The following is an 18491-nucleotide window of genomic DNA, read 5'->3' as shown; positions in this document are numbered from 1 at the left end:
GCGAGTCTCTGACTCCTCCAAGCCAGCAGCTCCCAGAGCTTGACGGAGAGCTGAGTTCCTGAGGGCTGTGCAAACAAGAGGTTTGGCCAAACTGCAGTGCCTGACATTGCAGAGAGCAAGTGCTTCATGAAGTACTTTTTTCCTTTCCCTTTTCTGTGCTGGGCCACAGCTTCCGCTCTGGGGTTGAAAAAAGGGGAAGCTGCTGGGGTTTTCTTGAAAAAGGAACTTTGTCTTCAAATAGATTTTAAAAGTTTGTGGTAGCAAGGTAGTGTTCATTGCTCATAAATATAGTTTCATTATGAGCTGTTTCTCAGGAAGATGATTTAATTTTTATGTTGTTTTTAAATAAAAAATAAATTGCTCTTCTACCAAGTACTACCACATAGCACTAAAGTGTTGGGAAGCAATGGATTTTGCCTATCTTTTTTTACCTAAAAATGCTTCTTTTTCTTGTCAATATTGGAAAATTATTTGAATGTCTAAAGCTAAGGTTTATTCTTATCACCAGTAACTGAACATTTAAAAAGGCTGAAAGCAAAGTGCTTTATTTATACTTTGGTTCTAAATGTCAAGTTTCTATTTTCACATGAGACACTTGTTAACACAAAACACAGTTTAGTTACTGAGTTACTGTTTCCTGGAGTTTCCTTTTCTTTCTCACGTAGTTTATTTTAATCGGGGAAGTCTCCATCCTCAATTGTCACCATACAAGTAGCTCTGGATAAAACAATTGTCAGTGTATTTCTCAGCCAGCCCCTCTGGGTGTAGCTGGATTTCCTGTGACGTTGCAGATGATATTTTTCAGGATTTTATATGGGGCATGTAGACTGAGTTTGTGTCCTGCTTTCTTTACACATCAGTGTATTCCATGGAGAGGTGGCTGCAGACCATCTGCTGCCTGCTCTCTGCCTCACGCCTTTGCTGAGCCGTGCAGGGCAATCCTCTGTTACATGGGAACTTCTTTACAACCTCAGCTGTGCTGTTAGTTCATCTCACAAGAACTGCCAAATAGTCACTGGGAGGTAGATGTTTATTCTTTGATTGGAGGATATAGAAATAGTATCCTCAGAATAATAAATTTAATAGTTTTATTGCAAAAATGACTGAGAGATAAAGAAACTAAAAAGCTGGCTGCTTTTTTTTTTTTTTTTATGCCGGAATAGAGGGAGAAACTCTTTTCCCAGGGTAACAGCTCCACTTAGTGGTGGATGAAAACATGTTCATCGGTTCGAGCAAGAGGCAAATGTTCCAATGGCTGGCTGACATTCCAGAGCATGCAACACCTGCCTGTTAGAAACAGGGGAGGCAGGAGGTTGTTCTCCTCACTCCTTAAATTATAGGCATTTACCCTCTTTGGGCCTAAAGTGTCATTTGCCTGGTTTTACAACAATATATGTGTTATTTACCTGACAAGACCAGGTGACCTTTGGGAAGCACGGGGACATTCAGAGTCCTTTGGGACCTTTTCTGTTTTGTCCAAGGATGTTTTCTGCCCTGAAAAGCTGCAGGGCTTCCTTTCCTCTTTGATCAGCAATACTCAGAACACAAAATACTGAAGTCTGAAGAGCTTAGGGCTGTGCTTTAGTTGTAAAGCTATGTAAATTCTGCTAAAATTTTTGAGTTTGTTTCTTTTTTTTAATTAGTATTAAAGTCAGTCTCCAAAATAATTTTGTTTTGCTTCAGTATGGCTGAGCAAAGAGCAGGTAGAAGAGATACACAACTGCAGTTTGATACTTTTGCAGGCAGATGCTACCAAATTCCAAACAAGCTTATTCTTCACTTTCAGAGGGATTTTTAAGTAGTGATGAGGTGATTTGTGCAAGAAAGCAAGAAAGCCACGCTTTAAATGAATTTTTTTTTTTTTTGTGGTTATTTTCTTCTTTGGGGTATATGTACAGTATTTCATGATCCATTACCCTGATTATTGTAGGGTTTTTTTTCTATCTGTATTTTTATTGTCCTAGTCACTCTGCATTTGTGTTCTAGTATATGAACTTTGTCATCTACTGTATGTATGATCCATAAATAGTTTGATCGTAGAGCAGTTTCTTACCATTTAAATCCTGGTATTCATTTTCCATCAGCCTTTCTATGTCTTTATCTCCTTCACAGCTGTGTTCTGTGTATATTTACTGATAACTTTCTTGTCTCTAATTCCATCTCTCTTTAACCATGTTCTGTGTATTTGATTATCTGCTTTTACTTCATGAGGCAGTTCTTGGAATTCTTTTGCTGTTTTTAATAACATTGGGTGTTCAGGTTGGCTCTTGCAAGCAGGAGAGCAAGAAATTAATAACTCAGAATAAGACTTGCCCATGTGTAGAGTGGTAATAGGCTTTCAAAATCTTACAGACTGGTGTTAGTGTATTTTGACTATTCCATTTAAAAAACAAGGATGAGTTGCCCCCCATTTTCTAAGCCACTTCTTTTAGTAAGTGACTTTTCTCTTTCATTTCTTCTGTGGGTAACTTGAATATATTCTGTTTAGACACTTGGGTCCTTTCACTGTCTGTGTCCCCTCAGAGGTCCCAGGTGGGAGGGCAGCTTTGAAACAAAGACTTAACTCCTGAGAAGAGTTCAGCTGACCTGAAGTTTTGGGCTGTGTTTCTTGCTGTCTTCAGGTTGTTTATCTAATGGAATGAGAAAGGGATAGGAGGGAAGAGAGGAGGTTTAAATTGGTCCAAAGATGTGGAAGCTTTCACTGGTTCTATGCACAAGAACTTTGTGCCAAATAAAGGTATCTGAAGCAATGGAAAAATGTCATTTTGCTTCCTAGCATGCTCAAAGCATGGAAAAGTATTTAAGAACATCCACTGAATACAAACCATAATGTTTACTTGTTTGCTGGCAGTTTTATAGACAGTTGCTTCCTACATTCTTAATGAAACTGTGAAAGTCATGGAATGTTTTCCGACTTGAAAATGCACAGACTGTGAAACAAGTTTCCCAGCTTTTTGTCAAAAATATTTTTGAGTTCATGTTTCTGTCTCTAATAGCATAGTAATATATTCCAAAGTTAATAGTAGGCTTCTCTATCTTCCCACCTGTGCTTATGTTTCACCGTTGTCCATAGGTCATTCCCAGGGCTCAGGGCTATGGTGAGCAAGCCCTTTCCAGTAGGAAATTCCACTGACAATAATTGCTGTTATTCCTGACACAAACTGTAGCCCTCTTTTTATGTGGCAGGCCTATTAAAACTTGGTCTTTGCTAATTCCAGACCTACAGCCTTGGCAGATGAATGGAGAAAAATGCTCTGCCTGTTGTTGAATCTTTGCTCATAGATTCCTGTGAGTTGGAGCTGGAGCCAGCTGTCTTGTACTGTTGCCACAAGGCAGCATAATTCCAGACAAACACTTGCCTAAACAGTTTAAAAAAAAAAATAAAAAAATTAAAAAATTAAGGTGGGCTCTCTGCAGCACTGCCAGTCAGCCTCTTCCAGTGCTCCATTGTCCTTGTTGTGGGGAATCATTCTGGCCCAGATCTTGGTTGATACTCTTGAGGCTGCTCATTTTCTTAGCAGTTACAACTCTGGAGAACAGTCTTTGCTCCGTGTGGCTGGAGGCTTCCTCCTTCTTGCCTCTGACTAATCGACCCCAATAATGTGATAGTGTTTGCATGTGGGATTTCACTTCCCATGATTGCATTAGCAGGTCATTAGCATTCTCTCTCCACGGATTTATTTATGTGGGTGAGAGCTCAGTGTCCTGCTCTGCTCCTGCTGCCCATGGCTTTCAGGAAACAGCTGTGCCCAGCTCTGCTTGCACTCTGTCACCTGCCTGGGGAAGCATTCCAGGCAGAATTTCCAGGCTGTTCTTGTACTGAGACATTGGAAACTGGACTGACTTCTGCATCTGTCCTTTCTAGAGAGTCCTTGAAAAAGCTTCGATGTCTTTTTAGACAATATTTTCTAATAATGCCCGTTTGAATAGACCCACTCAAACTTCTGGAATGAGAGAAAAAAGGAGTCTATAGAGTTTGCTGTTCAAGCTGGCCTTCAGGGAAGAGTTATAAAGAATAACAAGTTTAGGCTGAAAATACAAGATCTGACTTTTCCTTCTGTCTGTTGTTCTTGTGTAGTTTCAGGAGCCTCAGCCTAGAAAGAGTTCTGAATTGACCTCCACTGAAATATCAGCAAAGCCTCAAAATAAAAGAACCATTACAATATGTTACAGAACAATTGACATAAACCAGCTTTGTTTTATTGGTACATGTGTGTTCTTTTGTGGTTGTCATCCCCCAGTCCACCTTTCCCCCTGTCACCTCTGAAATCCTGAATCATGGTTATGATGATTTCTCATTTTGAGTGCCCTGGAGCATGTTTTATCCCTCAAAGGTTTGGGGAGATTATTTCTCTCTCTTAAAATGCCTGGCATAGCACCACAAATGGTGATCATAACATCACAAAGGTGACAAATAAGGTGAAAGTAATGGGAAAGAGAGGGCAGGTGGTGGGACATAGAAATGAATTTGTTTCTAGTCTTAAAGCAGACCAATTTTAAATGTGATACAATAAAATGAGGTATTAGCAAAAAGTTTTCATCAGATACAGCTCTGAATATGTTGTTTTCCAGATGAAGCTTTTAGAGAAATAACTCATTTGAATAGGAACAGTAATTAGCCCAGAATTTGTGGGTGATTGAATACCTTTTACTACAGAGCTGCTGCAACACTAACTCTGCAAGGGCAAGTTTTGCTCTACATCTAAATGAAAGCCCATGTCTAATCTTCCCACCTGTTTCTGGAAGTAGATGTTGGGAAGCAAATGCCAGCATAGCATAGGGATAGGGAATTGAAATTCTGAGTACTGCTGATGCCATTTGCTGGAAAAACCTGGGAAAAAGACTGACATAGGAACAGGATGAATTCCTTACTAGCTGATCAGTTGCTATATAAGAATTTATTACAAAATCTTGGGTATTTCTTCTAGTGTGTCTTTGTAGCATGTGAGAGCTTAAGTTTAAATTGGCTATTTCTTTTATTTAAGAAACAGTAGTAAAAGCCTCTCTATCCATTTGTTTTGTACTTTTTGCTTGAAGTAATATTTTGCTTAAAATAATAGATTGGGTTAGATTTTTCCTGAATTAAATGTCTACATTTAATATATTTAGAATAGCTCATAGTTCAGACATGCTTTCTTGGTCCTTTAATTCCCCTGTCAGATTCTGCTGTGTGTGATTATGTGAACTGTGACTAGCTGCCTGTGTAAATTAGGCTGAGTATTCTGGTTTAGATATAGCTAGGAATTAAATGCTGCTTTGTCAGCTGTCTCACTCTTGTTCTGCTTTAAATGTAATAGAGATTCAGAAAACCTGTTTTACTTTTAGTTTTTGCTTACATTAAATATTTAGCACTTTGTTCTAGTTGAGAAATCTCCGAGATTAGGCCTTTGGAGCAAAACTTGCAGAAATTGTTGTCTTGATTGGCTGCTCTGGCTGTAAGGGAACCGGGCTAGGAAATCTTTCTCAGAGGCCTGATCCTGTGCTTTTCCAGTAATACACTGTTGTTCCTTCTGTGCTCCATGATGGCATTTCTGGGCAGTTTTAACTAAAAGGGAAATACTATCAAGGGCAGGGTCCTGACTGTGGAAAGGAGCAGGAGAGAGGCTTCTGCACAGGGTGGATCACTCTGGTTTGGGGTGTCTGAGAGTCACACAGGGACTCCCCTGTGTGTCCACACTGACCCTGCGGGAGTTCCTTACTTAAACAATCCCCTTGGATTTGGCATCTTCTCTGAAAAGCACAGAAGATAGTGGAAGTGGATTGCATGCTTCAGTTCTGCTGGAGAAATTCTATACCACAGGCTGTAGGATAAGTAAACCACCACCTGTATCTAGGGCAAGTGTTACACAAGGAAGGTGTGGAAGACTCTGGGTATTTTCCCCTCTACATGGCCCAGCACAAAGGAGAGGCACCAGCAGCCCTGGTTCCAGGCAGGCATTTTGAGGGCAAGAGCTCCATAAATGGTTCTGAACAGCACAGATAATTAATTGATTAATTTTGACCTGCAGCCACTCCTGTATCCCCAGCCAAAGCCTGTTACTGTTCACTTAGGACATACAACTTACTGTCTGCAATGGCATTTTTCTTCTGACCAACCCAAGACTGTGCTCAGATCACCTGGAATTAGGGCCACTGTGAATCCTATCTGTCATTAATACATAATAACCTATTAAAGCAGAGCTGAGACATGACAACAATCTTATTTAAAATAAGAATTTTAGAGAAATCGTTAAAATAACTCCTAATATCTAATTAACTTTTTACACTTTAATAGCTTTTTTCTATCCTGACTGAAATGTGAGTTCATCAAACTCTTCTTTACTGTGTTTTTTCAAAAACAGTTATGAAAATTTCCTTTTGTTATTCAATCTTTATCTCCTAAATGAAATGCAGTGTCCAAACTGTCCTTTAAATAGTGTTGCTTCTGATGCTGCCTTAGTAGCTGCACTAAGTGCATCTATGTCAAATATAATTTGACAGATGCTATGGCAGTTTTGAAAACTATATTTTGGCTTAACATTTTCTGGTGAAGGAGACATCTCATTTCTGGTGTTTATGCTACAGTTACATGGGAGGGTCCTGCAAGTGGGAGCTGGAAAGAGGAAGCCCCTGGGCTCCAGGGAGAGCACCCTGGGTGTGAGGCTCTGGCTTAGTGCCTCACAAAGTGTGGTACACTAACATACGCGGCAACATTTAATTTCTACAGTTATTATTGGTTCACAGCAGTAAGGTACAAGTGTTTTCTAAATTGCTTAGAACCATTTTGTTTGGGTTTTTGAGGGGAGGCTATTTCCTTCTAGAGGAATCTGTCTCCTGTAGCCGAGTTGTACAAGGCAGCTGATTGGAGTTGCTATCAGTGGTGTCCTCTGCCAGCTGGAGGGGGGGAAGCTGATAAACAAGGCAGACAGCTTTGGAAACAAGCCTCTAATGCTACATTAGGCATTTTTAAAACCAGCAGTGTGTTTCAGCCACTCTTAGCATATGTTTATTCATGGAAAATGAGCAGAAAAATACACTGGCCAGCACATGCAAGAGCCAGAGTCTGCATGAGGTCGTTTCTTTCTCAGACATCAAATACATAAGAGTGTCTTGGTAATTGTTTTACAGTGGGGTTCTAATCATACTCCAGGCATAAGCTGAGACAAGCAACTTGCCTTTTAATAGAAAAGTACTTGCTTTTTAGCTTGTTCCGCTTGCCACGTTTTTTCTGGTTTTATGTGTCTGTGTTTTTACATCTCCACACAGTCATGGCTGTGTATTTGCTCTTGACGCAGTTCAAAATATCATTATGTAAAATAACACTGTCTGGGGCAGCATTATGATGGATAAATTTCATTTTTGACCTAGTAACTGTATGGTGTTAAAGAAGCAGCATATACTGCTGCCATGTAGTACAAAATATTCAGTGTGGAAAATGGGAAAAATGGCAATGCATTTAATGGAAAATATTTTTGACATAAGTCACCTTCAAAGGCAGGTAATCTGGGAGTCAAATTGAATATTTTGCTTGATTTGAGATAATACCTTGCAATTGCATGTGCTCAAGGTACAGAAATATGTGTCAAAAAAGAATTAAAATATCCATTATTGTGTAAAATGTAGCTCTGCATTAAGTAACTGGATAGGATTGTACATGAAAGCAGTTGTAATTTAACTGAAAGCGTATTATTTAAAAATAGTGGCCACCAGCAGAACTATGGCCAGCTGACAGGAAAATAAAGAGTTCTGGCCTCCTGAAAACCCTTGTTATTAGGAAAACCATCTGGCAGTGTAATAGCTCTGAGTGTTATTTCTTTCAGCCTCTTATCTTTGGTTGTTAGCTGTCTTAATAGAGTTTAATATAAGAGAAGTTAATTGACCTCCATAACTTAATTGATGCCATTTCATTCATTTTCCTCCCAGCATATTCTTCATTCTAAAATGATGCTACACCCTTATATTATGTTTTTCATGTGAGGTTTGTCCTTTCTCATTGTTCTGCATTATCAATATCTGAGCCAATATCTGAAATCAAATGGTTTCTTGAACCTTGACAGGCAGTAGAAACAAACTTTTTCAGGTTTATCTTAAGTATGGTGGCAACCTGAGTCTTGGCTAGAAAGGTTGCCTGAATAAAATGCTGTTGAATAAGGTGCTCTAAAGGGCATTTTGTAGTTTATCAGTGTTTTCTCTGTTTCCACATATTAGCAGTTATATAAGATTAAACTGAATTTTTGCCAAGTGTATGACTCATACAGAGATGTATCCTTGAACTCAAAGGTTGCTGTTCTAAGCACAGTGGACTATGTGTCCTGGTTCTGGCCAGGACAGGGTTAATTTTTGCAGTCTGAGTGGGGAACAGAGTAGAATGATTTTCCCCAGCTTCACTCTCCTTTTTCCTCCTTCAGGCCTGTTACAACAGCTTTTGAGAATTTTGTATTTCCCTTGGATGCTAAGGAAAGCATTTTCTTATTGCTGTGTCTGCTATGACTTCTCAGTGCAGTCTGCATCTGCTTAGAGTCAGGACAGAGATTTCTGGGAAGGTCATTCAAAGATCTGCCCCAAGAGTGGATAGTCATGAGTGCCATGGGATGTGGGAGAAAATGGGCCAGTATTTGGGGAAATTCTCTGCTCCAATGGTTTGGAAGTTTACCCCTGAACAACAATGGGACCCTGGTGAATTGATAGAATGTTTGCAAGGAGAATGCTGTGGCAGCTCCAGAGAGGAGCAACTTCTTGCGGTGTTCTGGGTCCTGGCTGCTCTTCACTGGACACAGTTCAATACTGGACAGCATCCTCAGGGGGAGGGGGAGGAGGAAATCAGACCTACAGGCACTGTGGCCACTCAAACTGAGCTGAGGCAGAGTGACAGCTTGTAGCAGTTGGTCCTGTACAGAAGGAAAAATCCAAGACCAAATCATTTTGCATAGTGAGGGGTGAAGAGGAAACAGGGCCCTCACAGCAGGAGGAAGAGGCAGGGCCAGAGACAATCACCTGATTCCAGTCCCAGACTGAGCTGTGAGATAAAAATTTCAGCTGCCAGTCTGGTGAGCCCCTGGTGTCCTGGCTGCTCCAATGCTGAGATATCATGGCCCATGGTATGGAAACCAAGCACCTGGGATCCCTGGAATGTGGGCATTGACAAGGGGATTGGGAAGAGGATAGAAACTCTTGTGTCTCTGGAGGCCACTCCTGCCAAGTGTGAGGGAAAAGTCTCCCAAGGATGATCTAATAGTACCCACAGGCAGGTGGGATGCCATGGAGGAAGGTACCTGGTACCCGAGACAATCAGCTGTGCTGGAGGTAATCTATAAGGGTTCAAATTACAAGAGTCCCCTGTAGATCCAGATGAGGTCCAGAGGACACAATCCATGTGGTGGAAATTTGTATGGAGTGTGTCATTGTTCTCACTGGCTTTGCTGTCAGTGAATGGAGAGCAAACAGTGCTTCAGGTGACTGCCCTACTCCAGCAATATGAAAACCATCTCTTTGCCTCCCCAACAACCTGTGCCTGAGCTGTGGAAAGACAATCCAGGACTGTGGACAGACTGGAAAGACTTGAGTACAGAGGAAATGTCCTGTGTCCCACCAGTACAGACCAGAGTCTCTGCTACTGGGAGCACCCTGCTTCTCGAGAGAGAGGGTTCAGACCACGAGGTACCCTGGGGTTTTATCTCCCTGATCACAGAGAAAACAAGAGGAAGTGGGATGGAAAAACCCACCTGTGCCCTGGCAACATGGGTGTGTGAGTTGAGAGGAAGAATGACCGTCAGAGGAAATTCCTCAAGGGTAAATGCTGCTGCAGTTTCCAGTGGGCAAGTCCCCAGACAGGAGGGGGCAGGCAGGGAGTGAGTGGAACATGGTTTGGAGAGTCTCATTGGGAGCACTGAATCAGGGAGAACCATTCCTTATCCACAGCATTATACTTCAGCAGTGATAGATAGATAGATAGATACATATACATATACGTATACATATACATATATGTATAAAAAGCATGATTTGTTTAAAGCCTGAAGGTGGTACAGTTGTGTGTTACATTGCACTGTTAAATAGCAGTATTTCTGCTTCTGGAGGGTTTTCTGTAGAGTAGAACTGAGAACAAACCAACCTGCCCTTCCTGGCAGAATGGCAGACTGAGCAAGATGGATGGCAGGTTTTCCAAGTTTGATTTAATACCATGTGCAGCATAGCCTGAGATACACCTAAAAGTGTCTGACTTCTAGGACTTCACCTGCTAAAAATAAATACACTTAATAGTTTTCAGAGATTTTCTTTAAAGACTCAGTTTTTATAGTTTTAATGATTTATCCTATAAGAGTATTCTGCTCAGCAAGGGATAAGATTAAAGAAACTCTTAAAGCTTTCCTCCCTAAAGCAAAACAACTCCATGAAACAGTCTCCAGTCACAGGAAGGCACAGCACAAAATTCAAAGAACACATACAATATTACATACACATACAAACCAGAAGTGATGTTGAAAATTGTGTGAAGAATTGTGTCTCCTATTTTCATCTGTAAAGTAGATCCCTGAAATGAAAATTAGTTCTATCTGCTTTTTTTTTCCCCTGTTGAAAAGTGAGACATTATTTGAAATGGGAGATTCGGTAGTGCTTTCCCCTTTCTGAGTGCTAAATTAATTCTGAAAAGAATACAAAAAGAACATAGAAATCAACTATCCTCAAAATCTGTATGTGACAAAACCCTATACCTTTTCACCTCTCTTCCCCAGTCCCAGGTTGTTTGGGTAACTTTCTCCCAATGCTACTGTTCTAGTATTTGCTTTCCTCTTTTGTGTAGTTCCATGAAAATGAGAAGTTCAAGGTGCAAGACATGGCAGATGACAATGGGAGACCCAGGGAGGCTGGATGGGCAGGCACTGCTGGCAGCAGGGAGAACATGGCTCTTCAGCTTTTTATACTTTGGAGCCAAACCCTTTCAGAAATGAAGAGAATTGTGTCTGTCTTCATCAATTACATTCAAATATTTTCTTGGTATTTTCATTGCAACTGCAAGATGGAAGGTAGGTGTTATTTTAAGTGACAGCTGGATTTCTGGAAGTCATGCCATGGATGGACATGATCTGGGAAGACACATCTGGGTAGTCTTTAGTCTCATCCCTATCATACAAAACTTCTGTGTCCCATGGCACGTGCAAAGCCTTTTTCCTGTAGTAGCAAAATTGCTACAGTTTTTAAAAAGACACCTCTCTTTTTCATTGGGGGAAAAAAAATCTGTCTTGGTGAAAAGCGAGAAGGAAGTCGAGGGAGGTAATTCTGCCCTTCTTCTCAGTACTGGAGAGGCCTCATCTGGGGTGCTGTGTCCAATTCTGAGCCCCTCTGTACAAGAGGGTCCTGGAGCGAATGCACAGGAGGGCTATGGAGATGTTGTAGGGACTGGAACTCCTCCGTTGTGAGGGAGGCTGAGGGAGCTGGGCCTGTTTAGGCTAAAGAAGACTGTGAGGGGCTCTTAGCAACGTGTATCAGTATTTGAAGGAGGGTATCAAGGGGACGGAGCCAGGCTCATCTTGGTGGTGCCAAGCAAAAGGATGAGAGGCAACAGGCAGGAACTGGAACAAAGGAAGCCCTACCTGAACATGAGGAGGAAATCTTTACTGTGACGGTGACTAAATGCTAGAGAGGTTGCGCAGAGAGGTGGTGGAGTCTCCCTCACTGGAGATGGACATCCATCTGGACAATATCCTGAGTAACATGCTCTTAGGGGGCCCTGCTTGAACAGTGAGGTTGGACTAGATGATCCCAGCTATGGTCCTTCCCCACCTTGCCTATTTGGTGAATCTGTGATTCTTTGAAAGGGGGTTTTACTTTGGTTGTGGTTGATTGTTTTTCTATCTGTCAGGCAAAGATGAGCTGGAGTAACAGGCTGTGGTTTAGAGCTGGTGGTATGTGGCAATACAGTATCTATATGGAAATATATACAGTTGTGTGGGTGGAATGGAATGTTTGTGCTGAAGAGCGATCTATAAGGGGCATGGTTGCTTCAAATCGCTGAGTAATGCTGAAGATATTCATCACTACCGCTGCAGCAAAGAGCTCTGCATTATCTCCAAGTTCAGTATGAGTAGAGATTAACAATCTTTAACTCAGTTTGGTTTGAAACTGGGTATGGTGGCACAAGAAACAGCGTTTATTCTCCCCATCTTGTGTGAAACCCCCACTCTGTGACATCCTTCTTGTCCCTCTGCTAGCTGGGAAGCTTGTGACTGGTTATTAAGGCTGGTCTCCACTGATGCACAGTGATGAGCAACGTGATGGAAGAAATTCTGAAACCAGAATAAATGCTGAATAAATATAAATGCTGATCCAGACCGGTGAGAAACAGGAACATCTTCTGTGTGGTGGTGCTGGCTATTAGGCTGGACCTTAGAATTTGAAAGGAAGGAAATGAAATGGTGTGGGACCACCATCTCTTAGCGTCTGGATTTCCCCCAAAGATTTAAATCAGGGCAGAGTTTAGTCCACCCTGAGCAGTGTGCCCTGGTGAAAGCCCGTGCAGAACACTAACTTTGCATAGTGCTGGCAGTGTGCTACAACCACTTGATGGCAGCCTTTGATTTGGTACATGCCTCATTAGCCGGAGCACAGTGCAGTGTGGCTGTAGTATTTGTAATGGAATAACACGTAAGAACTAAAGACTGCAAGGTATCTGGTTAATGTAGAGATGAAATGAATGAAACAGCAAGGCTAAGCTTTCCTGACCCTTCATGAGAGAATAGATGAAAAAAGGAAGAATGAGGTATTGTGCCGAAGGGAGATGATGAAATTCAAGATCCACACACATAATCTCTGGCTCAGCCTCTGAAATGTTAATCCCTGGCTAGAATTATTTGAGCTGTAGATTGCAGTTTATCATCAAAATGGCACTGTGTCAAACAATACTTCTTGTATGTGTGATGTTTAGAACTATCCAATTTTAATATAAAATGGTTCACAGAGCACTGTCTAACATTTAAGTAGCAACTCGTTGAGATCAGGTTATTTTTGCTTATTTATGTAGACTTGTGGTAATCATGTAGATTTCTATTCCATAGATCAGTCTTCAGGTATTTTAGCTATAGAATATATTTAAGGGAGTGACCTGTTTTGATCAGAACAGTGACAGGTGATGGGACTTGGTAGTAATTATAACACACAGTGGCCAGAATGGGTTTTTTTGAGGTGCTCGGTTAATTTTTAAAATTAAGAAATCTGGCAAAAAATTGTTGATGGCTTAGAAATCCCCAAGATTTAAGAATAATGTTTTGCTGGGTTGTGCAAACAATTATTTTGAGGTTACAAAAAATATTTTCTCATTACGTTTTACAAGCTAGAATGCCCTTCAGGTTTTTCTTCACTTGCTTTTAAAGTATGCCAGTAGAGGGAGTAGAAAAATTACCATCCAGTAAGGATAAAATATTCAGCACTAAAATTCAGCCCTTTCTTCCTTAGAAATCTTAGTTTTCATACTGAAATCTGTTACTGAAAATAAAAGAAGATAAGCCCAGTTCAGATAGTTTCTGAAATGTAAGGCCATGTGAGAGAGCGTAAGTATTAGACAAGAACGTTTAAATCCAAATATATATTTAGAAATATGAATTGCAATGGCAGGGTTTTTTCCCCCCTAAAACTTATGGTTTGTTGGAAACTCAGAAAGTGATTTTATTGTTATACCAGATCTCAACATGTTTTAGTGCATGCTAATTAATTAATTTCTCTGCATTTATTTTGAAAAGTGGCCTCTATATAAATGTGCAATTAAATCATGTAAGGCTTCTGTGAACAGCTTAAAACTGGGGGAGAGTTGTTCCATTGTCTCACAGTTTTTTTCTTGCAAAAGGTGAGAGACTGAATGAGGAGAAGGGAGGAAGTGGTGGTGTGTGAATCATGCCAGCCTGGCAAATTTGTAATTCCTCTGTGGCAATTGTTTCAGAAAGTGCTGAGTTTTGAAGCGGAAACTATTTGGGATCTTCACGTGTTTAAAAAAGTCTGTTTCTCTGTGGTGGTGGTAATTAAAATCTCCTCTAAAAATATGCCAGTATCAACAAGAGATTTTCCAAGTGTTTGGCGTGTTTGGTTCACAGGTATATGCCCGGCGCTCTGGGATCGCAGGCCTGACTGAGCAGTTGTGATGGCTGTGAACTGAACTATGAAGGAGACATTTGTCTTGGAGTGGGACCTTTTGTGTTAATCCTTCCAACCTTTATATCCAAGCATTTCAGGATGATATTTAGTCAACGAATAACTTGTATTGTGCACTTGTGATCCCTCTCCATCAGAAACGGGTGACTGTGTGGAATAAGTATCAGTGTTAGATAAGAATTTTTATTTTATTTTTTATTTTTCCTGCACTGTGGCCATTTTTCTTCAGAGGCTTGTGCTTTAGTAGCGCATATTGTTTCTAGATTGGGATTTATAAATGGGTACTTAGGAGATGAACGTCATTGCATTGACTGTATCTGTTTATTTGTGCATGCAGTTGTTTTCTGTACATCCAAGATAAACATGTTATCAGAGTATTTCTGAGCACGGATATTCATGTCTTAAAATTACACATACCAGTGAAGCTTTGCTGCAGTCTGCACAGCCCAGACACAGTAGGCACAGAGTATATAAACACAGTCACTGGTTTTGCTGCTTTAGAAAAGGTATTTTTCTCCTCTGGCTGCCTTTTGCATGTCTCTGTGGTGTGAGTTGCTACATAAGATTGCTGGTTTTGGTTTTTGCTGCTGCATCAGCCTTGGTATTTTAGCTGTTCGGGCTTGCACTCTGCCTTGCTGAGGTTGTGCCTCTGTGTGAGTTCTGTGAATTACAAGGAAAACAGCCATGCTTTCAGAAATGGGCACGGGACAACATTGCACAAAGGCATATTTTGTGCTGCAGCATCTATTTTTAATAGATGCTTAAAGTTTTTGCAACTTAGAACCAGTCATCCCTTAGCTGAGTCTTTGGTTTTGGGTTTCTTTGAGTTAAAAATATTTTCAAAACTTTACATCTTTACTAGAATCAAGAAAGCTGTGCTTCATTCTTTCACACGGCTGTGAAAGATGAGACTTGTGTTTGATAAATGGGGAGTTCAAATTTGGTTTGATAGTGGCCTATTACCAGGTATTCTGACCCCTAAATTACCTAGGAATTTTTGAGGATCAGGTTTGATTAATTTAGTAACACTGAGCTATTTAAATGTTTAAACTTCCATTACATTCAAGATGCCTGATTAAAATTATTGTGTCCCGTTTTGCAGCATGGTGCTAATTAAACGTAAAATCTGTCTTTAAACCAGAAATTGTACAGAAGCAAGTCACAACAAATCTTGATAGTGTTTTGTGTTCTGGCTGGAAATGGTATGAACAGCTTTTAGATTTTTCCAGGATGTGTACATGGATTTCACTGTCAGGGTTTAAAAACTATTTTTTTCTAAGTAAAGATTTCAAGTCACTGAACATAAAAGGAACAAAAGAGTTTTTTAACGTCTTGTCTCCAAATTTTTTTCCAAGTAATTCTTCTGTATTTTAGAGTGGCAGATATCAGGAAAGAAAATAAATCCACATTTACGTACAGCGCCTGTGGATTTTTTTACTGAAGCAGAGCTAATGGCTGTCAAAAGAACTTCTTTCTGAGCTTACTGTGATGTCTGGCTTCTGTATTTCTTTATAAGGAGTATTCTAAAAATAAACAGCAGTAATCAGTCTCTGTTATGATTTTAACTCAAAGTTTATCTTTCAAGGAACCCCAAATTTAGGTGGCTGAGCAAATTTTGACTGGATAGCATCGAACCCCGAACAGATTTTTGCTGTACATGTTGTGAGCTTTTGCATTCCTGAGCTAATTGGATGTAAAGTGTCACGTACAATTGTAGTATCTGTTGGTGAACCTGGGCAGACAATAATAATTACTAGGTTGAAGCTTGTTTTCTGTTGAAGCCCAACAGTATACCCTAGTTTTTGTTTAGGATAGCTCTGGTTTAATGCTAGTTTACAATTATTACTCATGGGGCATTATCATTTCAGATCTGTGCATCTACTTTTAAGGTATGCCAATTGCTGTAATTAATTAAAGTGCTGCAGATGCTGCTGGTTAAGCCAATTTAAAGAACAGAGCGTGAATTTCCAGTTATGTGAGCTAGATAATGATAATGCCTTAACGTGGCAGTCGCTCCTGTGAGCCAATTACTGCTCAGATAGCTGAAGCAGGGCTGTGGTTCACTCTCTGCCTCTATCCATTCTGAGAAGACACGTCTCCTTTTTTATGCCTTTTGCTGCTGAGTAATCTCAGTTTTCCTCCCTGGTTATGGGGTGGTCCGACTGACAGCTTTTACTCTTAATAAGCTTAGAGGTAATAATCCCAGTCCTGTAGGTCACATGTACAATATGCCTTTTAGTTTCATTTTTTCCTGTTCTAGTTTTGCCAAAACATCAGGCTCCCTGTAATATTATATGAGTGCTGATGCTGACTACCTGTGACTGAAGCACTACTTTCTGATAATTCATTAATGCATATGTCTCGTAAGTGCTTCTACGTAACAATAATTATGAGATTAAGTCTGCTTATGTTTGTGGGTTTTTTTAGTTTTGTTTTTTTATTTGCTTTTATTGTGGAATAATTTAAAGTATGGATGGATCAAATATTAAGTTAATTAGCACTGAGATTATTTTCGAATCCATGAATTGTGTTAACTAAACAGCCAAAAAGTAGAGAAGAAAATACATTCATTCAAGATACTCAGTATTTATTAATTTATTGTTGTGTTTGTTCTAGAAAGTGACACGATATACTAATAAACAAGCCATCAGGAACATCTTTGCCTTTTGTACATATGTGAACTTTGTTCTAGGGGAGCTTTAGAATTGTTGACAGTGCTTGTGCCTGTAACACTCCAGGAATGTTCATGGGGTAGCTGGAATATGGAGAATAACACCCTTTTAAAAGAATGCGTGAAAACCGATTATTTGAAACTGGCATTTACTTTGAAGCACTTACTTTTACGAGTTATAAATTGTGCAAGTCTAATAATAATAAATTTAGTTAGTTTTAAAAAGTGGGGAGTGGTGTAATATGTGACATACCCGCTGTTTGACTTGCCAGTGCCCAATTTAAAATTTCAGGCTTAGACTGGGAAGAACCTGTGCCATGAAACATTTCTGTATTTTCCAAGACAGCTCTCAGACTTGTGTCAGGTAGGTTTGAGCAGGGCTGCTGACATGCCAGTGCCCTCAGGAGTGGCAGCACCGTGGAGAGGCCGAACCTGAAGGAAATGAGTGCGGCCGAGTTCATATGCAAAGTGGGGAGAGAGTGGAATTTTCCCAGAATCGAAGCAGAAAGAACAGGTTTTCATCCTGGATCTGTAAAAGTAAAGCCTTAAAGGTCTGGGAGGCCTCAGGGAGCCTGGGGAGATGCATGGAGAATGGGCCCTGGAGAGAAACAGGGGAACATTGTTTTGTGGTGGGTGAAGCTTGGGCCCAGACAGAGAAGGAGGAGGAAATTGGCTGCAAAGGAGAGTCCATAATTTCTGTGAGGGAGTGGAAGAGAACAGAGTGCACTACTTAGATGTCTCTGGCCTCATTCCAGAGAATGGAAATAAAGACAAGAAAGTGCATGTGAGCATTTATTGCTTTGTCCTTTTGTGTGTTCTTATGTGACCTGAAGCAAAGGGGAAAAAAAAAAAAGTTTTTGGAGCTCCTTAAAGAAAAAAAAATTACATTTGTCTCAGTTCAACCATCCTCTGTCTGCAAGGACAGGGAGCTGAGTTCACACAGGCTGGAGCAGGAAGAGTAAGTCTCCACACAATACTGCATAAAAATGCAACCCCATGTGATGGCTGCACCATTCTCAGTATGCTGCTGTCAAAACAGGTGGTTTCTTGTTCCATCCTCCCTGCTCCCCACTTTGTGTACAGCAGCCCCTCTGTGTGCCCATGCTGGTGTTCTCCTGGCCTTTGGAGAGCTCAGTCTGACCCAGCTGAAACATTGTGGGTTTTTTTTCTGGGTGAGTTTTCTGCTGGTTTAGGGAGGGGAACTGCATCATGAAAGAAGAGCCAGTGAAGTGCCATGGCTGGTGCAAGGCAGGAGCCTGTGGCTGGAAAAGTGGGATTGGGTTTTGGTTTGGAGACAGACGCTGTCTGATGGTTACAGGTGGAGGTTGTTCCATTGTGCCTGTGCTCTGGATGAGGGCCATGGGGAGGGATGGGTGTTCCTGGGACCCCTCATGCTTCTTGTGCCCAGCAGGAGCCCCCAGCTCCAGTGCTGCAGTGGGGCTGCTCCACGTGGGCCTGGCTGCCTTCACTGGCCCGTTTCTGTCCGCTCCCTTTAGTGCTGGAGGGACCTTCCTCCAGATGGGTTATTGGGCTCTTCAGGTACCTGCCAGCTAGCAGGCATCTCCCTTCATGGGGAGCAGAGACCTTTCACTCAGAGACCATGCAGTAACCTGCTTGGTCAAATTTCCATCTCTTCTCTCCTGTTGTCCTCTCATGCAGCGCTGTGATATTTCAGGGGCACCCTTAGTAATCACCTGCTTCC

General features: G+C 41.0%; 1 protein-coding gene across 14 annotated transcripts in view; it reads left to right on the top strand.

Annotated features, from left to right (window-relative positions):
* The window catches only part of EHBP1 (EH domain binding protein 1), a 206078-nt gene that overhangs the window by 45323 nt on the left and 142264 nt on the right, over nucleotides 1-18491 (top strand). The gene's annotated exons all lie outside the window — the stretch shown is intronic.

Source organism: Pseudopodoces humilis, chromosome 3, assembly GCF_049639895.1.
Source record: "Pseudopodoces humilis isolate 2021_Gansu_Grassland_sample_001 chromosome 3, ASM4963989v1, whole genome shotgun sequence".
NCBI classification, from domain to species: domain Eukaryota; kingdom Metazoa; phylum Chordata; class Aves; order Passeriformes; family Paridae; genus Pseudopodoces; species Pseudopodoces humilis.
The sequence above is the reverse complement of the archived record's forward strand: the minus strand, read 5'-3'. Positions and strand labels throughout refer to the sequence as shown.